Raw genomic sequence first — 12,613 nt, 5'->3', positions numbered from 1 at the left:
ATTAGCAAGAAAAAAAAAAAAAAAAAACTATTTATAAATAGAGCTTGTAATTACCTAAGTTACATTGACACGGATACGCAGTGCCCATATCCCGCATGGATATAATGGTGTCTAACACGGGAAAAATAAAAAAGTTGAGGTAAATCACATACAATATGTGTTCGTGTGTCCGACACAGACACCGACGTGGATACCTATCCGACATGAAATATTTTTGAAATAATGCGCTCCATGTGAATATTTTTGAAATACGGTGTGCCCATGTAACATAGGTAATTAGATTTACAATCAGAGTTGATGTTTAAGAGTTTATGAGATATTAAAAATTAAAAGGAGCCTTTAGGGTTCTTGAATATCTTCTGTAAATTGTTTAATCCTTAAGAAGTGTCAATGTCACATGGCCAAACACATGACACTGAATCCTTCACTACATATATATCTGTAACGCCGGGTCACTAAATTTTCCATAGAAATAAATATTATATTCATAATAAGTGCACATTCTTCTTTTATTTATCAACAATCAAGCAAGTCGACCTTCCGTTTCTTGAAAGTGTTTCTTCAGTTGTTAAAAAAGGATAGAACAGAAAAGTTGACTGAAAATATTTTCTAGAATAATTCCACACAGAAAAGTGGAGAATTTTTATATTAAAAATCCGATCAAGGATAGAAAGTCGGGATCAGAGAACACACCCTATCAACTTTATTCCCAACCAGCATCTTGATACAATCCTGATTTGTGGAGTAGAGCTCTACTTCTTTAGCCCATACATCTGCTAAATTTGTAAAGCTTTCTCGCCGTGTCACATCATAAACTACACAGAGAAGTTACACTTAGTTCAGTTCCATCCAAAGCACAAGGAAAACCCACCACTAACTCCCTTAGTAAGGGAAAAAGATGGAGTCACAACAGACTGGAAACACGAAAGATACAGTCATCACTGATATAAGTCTGAACAAACGCAATCATAAAGATTATGATGTGGATCTGTTCCTATTAGACATGGGTATGGAGAGTAAAGCATGGAATCTTGATTTTAAATGTAATGTGAATGATTGGGAGATTGAGGAGGTGAGTCACCTATTCAATTTCCCTTCCATTGATCAGATTGTCATATTATATGCATAATATGAACCATAAAATTCAGTAAGTATCATTGGACAACATGAAAGACATTCCGACTTACCAGTACTTTATATGTCAAGTTGTCTTAACGTTCTTTCTGTTGGTCAGATACCGTCATGGTATTTCCTTCGCTTTTTGGACATGGGATAATTAGTTTATTCAGCCTTCTTGTACAATACTAATGGAACACACGTGTGAATGGCAATGTTAAAATTACTTGCCATAATAAGCAAATAGCTTTGTACAGATTTTATTCTGAACATAACCCCAAAGATTGGAATTATAATACTTCCAGAGCAACCACAATATAAAGACTCAGTCCATGTCTTTGTTAAATGGGGAGTATCTGGATTTTCCCACGGCAGAATAATTTGTGTTACCTGTATCAAGTTTAGAATCCTTTACGGGTTTTCTTATTCAGTAAATAACTTATGTAGAATTACCACGGTTAATCTGAAACAAACATTAGAAACCAGATTTGCTTTGGATGCATGGAGTATGTAGGTGATGCATGCTAAGTTCATACCTAAAACCTGACCTTTTTAAGACATTGAGATTTAGGGGCCACCTATTCCTTGTCAAGATATACTGATACATCAAAGGTTACTTTAGACGATGCAAGAATGGATTCACTAGCATATGAGTGATGAAACACCAATGTCTTCACAATCCATGCAATCCATCTTGAAAGGACAAATTATATGTTGGAAAAATGAATCTGTGTACTACAAGATGTCTTAACATATGAATGTTACACCAAGAGCAACTTGCTCCATCCTTAGAACTCAAGCCAAGATGAAATACACTTCTTTTGGACTTGCCATCTCACTAAAAACTAAAAAAAGAAACTAGAAATGCAACTTTATAATAATTGACAATGTTAGGCTTGACACAATGTAAGAAACATATGGTTTTAAACATATCACAATGAAGCCTGAGAAAATTTGATACACCATTTGACATACCGAGAATGATTCCTTGAGCAGCTCGATAGTAAGAGCTTGTCACTGTCCGAACCTCTCCTGTCCAGCTGCAATATATCGTGATAAGCTAATGAACTGGTTACTGATAAACTTAAACACAACAAATTAAGACAAAGATATCAATACAGTGAATGCCAGCAGAATAGATTGTATTAACAGGCAGCCTAATACAGTACTACAGTGCAGAATTCCAAGTCAAAGGGAAAACTATAAACCTTGAGAAAACAAAGCGATGCCACTATGCTAATTATAAAATCTTAGTAAATGATCTGCTTAAATTCCTTTGGAGACTCTTAGTTCTCCATCTGTCTGGATTTATTCAAAGCTCCATACCAGTATGTATTTTCCTCCCCATCTACCATGGCTCTGCCTTCTTCCCTTCCAAATGGCTTTAAAGATGATAAATTAACAAAATCTTCAAAACTGACGTGCCCTGGTGTAAAGAGCAAATGAAGTCTACCTTCCTACTAGACAAAAAGACCAAAAAGCATTGCAGTGGACAAAGGTTATTTAGTACAGTGAAAGGCCTGTCTAGATCTGTTTTTATTTTTAATAATTACATTATAAAGGCAGTTATGAAGATGATAAAGAAAGGTTAGTTGAATCATTACCAGTGTCCCATATCGTAAGCTTCAGTCTCTTCCCACCAACTATGAGCTGCTTGATTTTAAAATCTACACCTGAAGATGATTACGTGATCTAACATGAGAGATAGAAGTCCATTCTACCAAAAATGAAACCTATAATCTTTAGATTGAAAGACGGGAATCACAACTAATGACCAACTCCTAGGAAAACGTTAAGTGATATTTTGGTTCATCAGACCATCACTTTGTTAAGCAATCATTAGCAGTGAACAATGAGAGTGTTGAGCTATTATCAATAATTAGTTGAAATTGGAGGTGAAGAGCATTCCAAGTTGAAAGATCGAAATTCCAGTGGCAACAGTAACTAACAAATGAATCTAATAATAAAATGAGGCTTGATATGTTGTATAACTAAAAATTTAAAAAAAAAAAAAAAAAAAACCTTACCAATAGTAGGCGAAAGATGTTGAACCGAGTTAGAAATGAAAGTAACAAGTAAACTACTCTTCCCAACTCCTGAATCTCCAATTAACAAGATTTTAAATGAATAATCACAACTCCCTGAACTCGAACCCATCGATCAACTCCAAAGTTTTTCTTTTTATTATTAAGTTGGTGACAAAGTGTTCAAAAACAAACGTTCTTATTTCTTTCTTTCAAAAATTTAACACGTTGTATTGTGTTTCGACTCCCACGTGTTTTATTGTTTTAGCTAGATACGTGGCCACGTCGACTTGTCTTGTACGGACAAAGTTTTTAAAGTTGTGAGGTGGAAGGCTGATGGATTGACACGTCACTTGGGCAATGCTGAATGAAATCTCAGAATAATGATAACATCAAAAACCATTCCAATGGATTTTTTTTTTAGCGAACACTATAGATGAACAGTAAAAGTGAATAATAACATACGACAAAAATTAATTCTGTCGTCTATTGAATAGTGATCAAAGGGAACAGTACCCGTGGACAGTAGAAATTGTGTAGTCCGTCTTCTCCTAAAAACTTATTTTTAGCAGTTGCTAAATAGGACTACAAACGTGGTAGATATACAGGACTTTCAATGGACCGATAATATTATATTTTAACTGAAACTGAACTGATAAAATAGGGTGCTGTATTGGGCGCCACCAGAATTACATTGGGCAGCCTCCGCCCAAGCCCAAATCGCAAGCCCAAATCGCAAAGCCCAATACACCCCCCACTTTCATCCCAAACCGGAAAAACCTCCCTTAACCGGTCATCTTTCTGCGCAAACCCTTCGAACCCTAACACCCAAAACCAATCCAATATTATTGAACCAATCCAATCACGAAACGCGAAACAATCCAATTCTGCTGAAATTTAATCCAATTTGATGAGTGCCCAATGGAATCACCATAAGTAATCTTTATTGCAGGTTGTCCTTGATTGATCCAGTACTCGACTTCATAAACCCTAAAAATTGAAAACACTTTTAATCCGCTTTTAGTATTGTCACAATTGAGAGCAACAAAGAACACAATCATGAAGAATGTCACAAGGTCTCTTCTTCAATCTTTGGATTGAAGTTGCAAACACAATAATGTCGAAACCACTCGATTTGAGAGATTGAAGGTAACAAACGGAGTCGAACTTGATCATGTAAATTTTCCTCGGTGTGACACACTTCACCGTTGGAACTTGGAAGCACCTCTCTTTAGATTTTTAGCGGGGAGCTCCAAAGTGCTTTTCACCATCGAGTGTTTTGGCAGTGTATACTTTTTAAAAATACGTCTTCTTATTTCTGAAATCGTTTTAAATTCATTTATCGCTTGCCAAACACCAAACAAAGAAGTAGGTGATTGAGTTTTGTAACTATCCCGACTCGCGTACACAGATTTCTAGGTGATTTCACCGGTTCTTTAGTTCTAGAAGAGAAGCACGGCTTTATTTATTGAAAGCAATATGATTAATTGTTAAAGTAAGTTACGTTGTTTCAATATGATGTATTCGTTGAAGACTTAATTTTCAGTGTTACTAATCTATACTTCGAGATTATCGAAGTTCTAGAAGTTGTATACTTTGAGATGAATACAATCTTCAATGAATGTCTTGGAGTTGAAAAACACGTTTTGTATTTAACAGAAATTAGGTATATAAATTCTGAAGATATTGGCTTTTCCTATATATATATAACAATAAATATAAGTCTTCTAACCTGCCTCAAAATATTTCGGACTCATATTGTTATCTTACAAAATCTGTAAAACCTTTTCAAAAAACTTTCCTTTTCTCATGTTTTTTAAAGTGATGGATGTCTTTTAGGGAACGCAGAGGATTATGGCATTTATCATTAATGATGTTTATATAATTTTCTTTTTCCATAGTCACCACTCACCAATGTCGTGGGAACGTTGTATTATGACATTTGGTATTTTTTTTTTCTTGCATCTTTTTACGACTACAAAACCTGTATTTAAAATATATCATGAATGTCCAGATGGGAACATTGGATTATGACATTTGGTATTTAATTTTTTACTGCATCTTTTACGACTACAAAACGCTTTTAAAAATATATCATGAATGTCTCAGATGGGAACGCTAGTTTATGACGGCATTTCGTTTTGTAACTTCTCTCTTTTTTCTTTTATTTTTTTCCAAAATAAAAAAGTACAATAGTGTGTTCTTCTTTTATCTAAACTTGTTTAGTGTACAAGATCCTTTTCTAAAAAATCTGTGTTTGGTTCAAAACAGAGCCAATATCTTTTGAGGATACAAATTAGAGGGTGTCAGGGACTTAAAGTTAACATTCTAGTGACCATTTAGAGAACAAGTAGATAGTAAACAAATGACGGTATATATTATCTTAACACACTTTACTAATAAATGCTAATATATGAGTTCTAGGGTTTTACTTTAAAATCAATTTCCTACCCCAACCGTATATCCTAATAATTAAAAGGGCTCGGTAAATTGAGTCACAAATAAAGTGCTCAAGCGGAGAAAGTGCAGCAAAGGAAAATACCAACAACAACAACGAGGTATGGTCTCAATTATTGTTTTCAATTCTTCCAACTCATTAGAAATTCTAGGGTTAACTTAATTAATAATAATAATGTTGTTAATCGAAAGTACTCATTAAAACTTCATGACAATTGAAAACACTCTATTGACTAAGTGTAATGTGTTTAAACCCCAAGTTATTATAAATACTAGAACAAGTAGAGAATTCTTAGGAATGATCAACGGGGAAGACAATACAAGTTTCTCTAGTTCTTCTCTTTTTCAGTTTTTGTTTTTTACCTTCTTCAGAATTGCTTTCTATTGCCCTATTATATAGTTTCTCCATTGAAAATATAATTTCCTGTTGGTAATAATCATGAGTAATAGTATGATCTAATGATTTCGCCATTTAAACTTCACGATTTAATTTCTCGAGTAATGTGTTTAACGGCAAGTCCAGTTACCTTGTTCAATTATCAATATGTTGTATTACGCTCCAACAGCTTTGATTTCAAATTGTTAGTGTGTTACCAAACTATATATAATTTGAGATTACCGAAGTTCGAATGTTTTGTTTGTAAGAAACACGCTTTTGTACTTAACTTAAATTAGGGTTTTAAATTGGTATATATTGAAGATATTGGCTTTATATTTGGATACCATCAGCTGATTTCTTTTCCTATATATCACAAAAAATTAAGTCATCTAACTGTCCCAAAATATTTCCTGACCCATTTTTTTCTTACGAAATCAGTAAAACCTTTTCACTTTCCCTTTTTCATGTTTCTTTAAACTTTCAAAGTGATAAATGTCTATTTGGGAGCGCCGGATATGGCATTTATCTTTAATGATGTTTTCTTTTTGCTTGCAAAACGTTGACAATGCATCTTTTTCAAAACTTGTTTCATACCAAAATCTGTTTTAGAAAAAACTTCATCATTTATTTTCATTTACAATCCGGTTTGCGACCACAAAACGTTTTACTAACTATATGATGAATGTCTATTTGGGAACGCTAGTTTATGACATTCCGTTTATAACTCTCTTTTTTCCTTTCTTTTCTTCTAAAGAAATAAAAAGAAAATTTTTAATGTCGTTTTCTTTTTCTATCAAAACTTGTTTAGTGTACAATGTCTTTGTCTTAAAAGTCTAAAAAAATTTGTTTCTTTTTCAAAACAGAGCCAATATCTTCTGAGGATAATCCTAAGGATACAAAAAACAAATAGATAGTAAACAAGAGACATTGTACACTATCATCTCACACTTTACGTTGTTATGAAACCATATTGTAATTTCACTTGGTCACCGTGATACACAATATATCTTTGATATATGATTCTAGGGCCTTGCTTAAAATCAATTTCTTGTTGAAAGTAGGTTTCTAGATACACTCATATGCTATATTCTCTTTTGATTTCATAGTTTGTACGATTCTATGTGTTTCCTTAACAACCCCAACTTCTACTACAGTAGTAATATAAAGACGATGCGTTTGAGTAACACTCTGGTTCTTATAAAAGAACTGCTAGATGGATCAAAATTGTCGAAAAGGGTAGATGGTGTGGGAGAAAGGAAAAAAGGAGAAGGCCTGTAGTGAAAAGAAGGTTTGGACTCCGACAAGGCCTCTAGATTGGAATCGTATACATGCTCACGGTTAAGGTTCATCAGTTTACTTATCATTCCTCAGGATATATGTTAATCTACATATATGTATGTGGTTTTATGTACTTGTATGTGGTTTTTAGTTGGACTGTTAATCTACATATATGTTGGTTTTATGCTTAGTATTGTTACTGTTGCTTTCAAAGAATCTACGCTTTCTTGACAAGAAATGACGGGGAAGAAAAAGAGGAGAGAATCATGAGTAGCACCCATCGAATAAGACTATATATTTGTAAACACTTAAAATGGTTGGTTGAAGAAATAATCGATTGATTTATCATATTGGTCATCAGAGCACGTATGAGACACCGAATTTTTTTTTTTGGAGGGAAGGATCCTTTCCAAACAAGATTCCCGGAGAAGGGGGTACCCTCTTCATTTCTCTAATTCACCAATGCCTCGTGAAAAATTTCTCTTGTGAAGGAGGCATTTGAATTCCTAATCCATTCCCATGTGTTTTATTTGTTATTAAATGTTACCCTTTAATCCCCTAAGGAATTCAAGTCCCAATGAATCATGGCAACTTACAACCATCACTAATTTAACAGATTTTTTCTCAAACTCTTTCTAGAAGAACTGGGTTTAATTATGCAGCTACTTCTATGTAACTATACTCCTCCCTAGTTGATGTTGTTGTCTCTCTCTCTCTCTTTATTTGATTGGAAGACTGTGGAATGTTTTGAAATACTTTGGCAAAGATAGGGAAGAAATCAATCATTGCGGATGGAAAATAATATCATAATGCTATGTATATCTGCTATGATGGACAAGAGTTTATAAATGAAATAGAAGGTGTAGGAAGGAGATAGTAGAATGTGGTGCCAAACCTCTTGAATTTCACAGATTAGTGCATGCAATGAATGATGAAGGATTTCATTCATGCAATGTGATCCGTGGTGGAGCTTATCCCGAAGTTACAAAGAAGACCCCCTCTGAAAACCGTATTTTACATGAGCAATGCAGTAGTTTTACATAAGCAAACTTCTTATCTTGTTTGTTGTGCATCTTCACTTTACATTTTCTTTGTGCAACGTGTTAGACAAGTAATTGTACGTGTATCCTACTTCGGTTTAATGAGTATCTTATATTGTAATATATAAAATTCTTATTTGGTCGATCTAAACATGATGGTAGGTCTACTTTGGTTTAAATTCATACTGCTTATGTTCCTGAGTCTTGGCTAATGAGTAATGACCTTGATCACATGCAGCTTTTACGAGTACTTGCTTAAGGTCTGGATACAGGGGAACAAAACTGAAGCGGTAAAGCATTATAGGTGAGAAGCTTTCTTTGGTTTTCAAACTTACTGAATGTATGTTATCAAGGTGGTTTTTTTGGGTGGTTTCCCCTATGCTTGACGAGGGACAGAGTCAAGTTCATTTTGTTGTAGAGAGAGTCCAGTTATTTTGTTGTAATACTTGATGTACATAAATGACGGTTCATACAGAAACAGTCTTGTATATATATACATTTTGCACTGTCGTGTAAAAAGTTAGGTTATATGTACATATGGTTGTTGGAAGGATGTTATTATTGATTTCCGGTTATGACGAGTTTAAGTATACTGAAATGTTGACCAAACAAAGGAAACTCGCCCAAAAATTGATAGAATTTGGATAAGCGTAACACCTCATTCTATTTCTTCATATATACTTGGAGTTATCATAGCAAGCTTATAAGTCTATTAGTTTTAATGAATCGAGATGATCTCTTTTTCTAGTGGTTTTCTTTGTACATTGTTTATTTAAATATGGTTTACTAATACTTGTTTTATTTTTCTTTGTAGCGATGGGTCCTCGATCAAAAGAATGTGAAGAATGTAGCGAAAACTACATTAAAGGGTGTTAAGAAATTGTTTGGTGGCGGTTCCTCTAGCGGTGATGCAGTTGGAAGAAAAAGACATAGATGGGCGGCTTAATCCGGCATCGGCGTAGGGGACCATTTGGAAAAAGAGGTTCTTGAGGTTCCCGAGGTTGATTCGTTTAGTGAAGATAGTGTAGATAGTGTAGATAGTGATATTAATGTAGGTTTAGATGTAGGTTTAGATGTAGGTTTAGACAAAGGGAAGAGTATAGTAGAAGAGGAGAGGAGAGTGAGGAGGAGAGTGAGGAGGAGAGTGAGGAGGAGGAGGATGAGCGGGATGATGATGTTGAAGAATATGTGGTAGAAGGCGTACCACCGGTGGAAGAAGCACCTCCGGTATTGGATTTAAAGTAAGAAAATCCAATGATGATTTGGAGTTTCAAAGAGGTGTGTGTATGGGGGAGGCCCGGTATGAGTCGAGTTGTTGTATGACTATGCGGTGCATGTCATTTCGCGATGTTTGGGAGAGAAGGGTAATATTTTGTTTTTCTTGTGTACTTTGATTTTCTTTTTATAAAATCTTTTGTTTACGTTCATATATATCTAATCGTGCTTTCGGTTGTTTCGGGGAGGATCGCGGAGCGTTGAAGTGTGTTTCACACTTAGCGAAGTTATCCCAATGGAATTTCAAAAATGAATGTGAAAGGTCTCCGAGATTTGCCGTGCAGTTGAGAAGGACTGGGTTGTTTGATCTCGTGGAAGGTTATCACGAGCATATGGATCCACCATTGATCTCGGCGTTTGTGGAGAGATGGCATCCGGAGACCAACACCTTCCATATGCCAGTTGGGGAGATGACTGTGACTTTGGACGATGTTGTCCAAATCTGTGGAGTCCTGATTAGAGGAAGAAGCGGTGCAAAGGGGGACGATGAAATTTGAACTTACAACAATCGATAAATCTCTTACACATCTTGTGCCGGGGCTCCCTATTGATTTGATTAGAGGAGATGGAAGCTAGCGAGTTCACTTCAAAAGTAAGGCTAGAATTCATCCGGAAGCATTTTGCGAACAAGATTCATGATAGCCCTATATGTGATTTTGGGAATGTGGTAGAGAAGGCCTCGAGTTTCCGGGATGTTCAATGACCGTTAGAGCTTTTTTACATTTTTCTTTGGATGTGCCGTTTTTTACCGACAAAGTGGGATTTGGAGTGCCTATATGTTATCGAGGCCGTTGTTGAAATTGAGTGAGATAGAAGAGTATGCATGGGGTGCGACAATTTTGGCGTTTTTATATAGAGGTCTGGGCTGCCGCGTGATGCGAAGGTGAAAGGAGTTACGGGCTATATGACTCTTCTGAGGTAAAACTTGAGTATTTTAGAGTTTATTTTTTTAATGTTAATTTTATTACTCTATCAATATGTTAACTATTTGTGTATATCTAGGCATGGATCTATGAGTATTTTCGGTATTCGTGACAGTCCCAAACTTCAACTATATCTCGCCTCAGCCCGTGCTCATAGATAGACATCATCCGGTCGCTCCACACTATTACGACACAGCGTATGCATTGCAGTTTTATCGGCGATAATTGATGATTTGAATGAGTTCAATGTAAGTATTAAATTTAATGACAATTTGGTATTTAAGTTTCTTTATATTTATTTTTTAGTAATTGATCATTAGAGTTGTTAATGACACATTTGATTTTGTTTCAGTTGTTTGGCATCCCTACAAAAATATCGAGATACAAACCCGATCGATGACATTGCATTTTTGAGGGATTGCTATGTTTTTCAACATTGTCGAGCTTTTTTCATGCCGCAGAGGTGGTGCGTCGGTTGGGTCACGTGCAACTTGTACCTAAAGATCCTCCAATGCCAAATTGGAGAACAAACTGTGGCGGGGACGCGGGTATGAGGTGAAATTTGGACCAATATTGGGCCACTTTATCGAGTCGTGGCAGAATCCGTGATTCAACTCTGCAACCGAGGACCTATTTCGTCTTATCCATGGGAGTGTCATCAAAACTACATGACTTGGTATCGAGGAATTCTCATGTAGTTTTGGTGAACCCCGAGCTTCTTCGATTCATCCCTCCCCGGAGACACCGCCTAAACTGTTTCACCGATTGTAAGTATTGTGATTTTTAATTGAGTTTTCTAAGCGTGATTTTTGCATTCGATTGGTAACTTATCTTGATTTTTCTTTTAAATGAGCAGCGTCATCGATGAAACCAGTCGTTTGCTAGAGAGGTCTGCAATTGGTGGGAATGATATGCCGGAGGAAGCAAGGACCTCCTCGAACAGCGCATACAACTTGACTAGGTGCAAGTACATTGGTGCTTTATAGTTGATTTGTTTCAGTTTAGGGTTTTGTAGAATGTGTTTGTAACTTTGTAGTTTAGTTTGATGGATGTAATTCATACATTGATGGATATGATGTTTACATGAATGTTTGAATGGAATTTAATGTTTAGGGTTTGGGGTTTAATGTTTGAATGTAATTTGTTTTAGGTTTAGGGTTTAATGTATGAATGGAATTTTATGTATGGATGAATGTTTGATATCGATGAATATGGAATTTGATATATGGAATTTTATGTATTGATGTATGGTTTAATGTTTGAATGTTTGATATCCGATGAAAAGTGGAATTTGATGAATATGAAAGTGTTGTAAAACAAAACGCAATTTTGAAATTTTTTCTTCCAAACGACCCAAGCCATCGTTTGGCATAAAGGCCAAACGACCTCGCAGGATCGTTTCCCTTTATACCAAAAGCGACCACGGAAGATCGGTTGCTTTAAATCTCAAAGCGACCAGCCGGATCGTTTTTTTAAGACCAAACGATGTGGTCATGTCGTTTGGTCTAAAAGCCCAAACGACATGCCCACATCGTTTGGTCTAAAGGCCAAACGATATGGATGGTCGTTTTGTATTAAAGCCAAACGACTTCACCGCGGTAGTTTCGGTCATTATTGACAACATCTAACGTTATTTCAAATCATTCGATTGCGGTCGAATCAACTAGTCGATCACTTTCGATTGCCATCGAATCAACTTAGTCGATCATTCGATTTCAAAATCTTTCGATTGACGTCCGAATCAACTTAGTCGATCGCTCTATTTCCAAATCACTCGATTGCCGTCCGAATCAACTTAATCGATCACTTGATTTCCAAATCAAATCAAATAAAAGCCCTAACATTATTTCCAAATAACAATAAAATAAAATAAAATTACATTTGTTCCAAATTACATCAAAATATCAAATTACATCAATATATCACTTAGTCAATCGCTCGATTTCAAAATTTGCCGTCCGAATCAACTTAGTCGATTACTCGATTTCCAAATCAAATCAAATAAAAGCCCTAACATTGATAACATAAAAATCAAATCAAATTACACTTGTTCCAAATTACATCAAAATACAAATTACATCAAAATATCATATCGACAACATACAAAAACAACTTAGTCGA

At 35.4% G+C, this 12,613-nt stretch overlaps 1 pseudogene across 1 annotated transcript; it reads right to left on the bottom strand.

The window, feature by feature from the left end:
* Window positions 1–341: 341 nt before the first annotated feature.
* On the bottom strand, window positions 342–3,357 carry LOC147487355 (ras-related protein RABC2a-like; annotated as a pseudogene). The gene is made up of 4 exons (XR_015201321.1): window positions 3,144–3,357; window positions 2,721–2,789; window positions 2,092–2,156; window positions 342–815 (listed from the first exon to the last, which is right to left on the bottom strand). The product of XR_015201321.1 is annotated as a ras-related protein RABC2a-like (transcript).
* Window positions 3,358–12,613: the final 9,256 nt, after the last annotated feature.

The sequence above is a fragment of the Coptis chinensis genome, chromosome 7, assembly GCF_015680905.1.
Source record: "Coptis chinensis isolate HL-2020 chromosome 7, ASM1568090v1, whole genome shotgun sequence".
Taxonomy (NCBI): domain Eukaryota; kingdom Viridiplantae; phylum Streptophyta; class Magnoliopsida; order Ranunculales; family Ranunculaceae; genus Coptis; species Coptis chinensis.
This window is presented reverse-complemented; position numbering and strand designations above follow the sequence as displayed.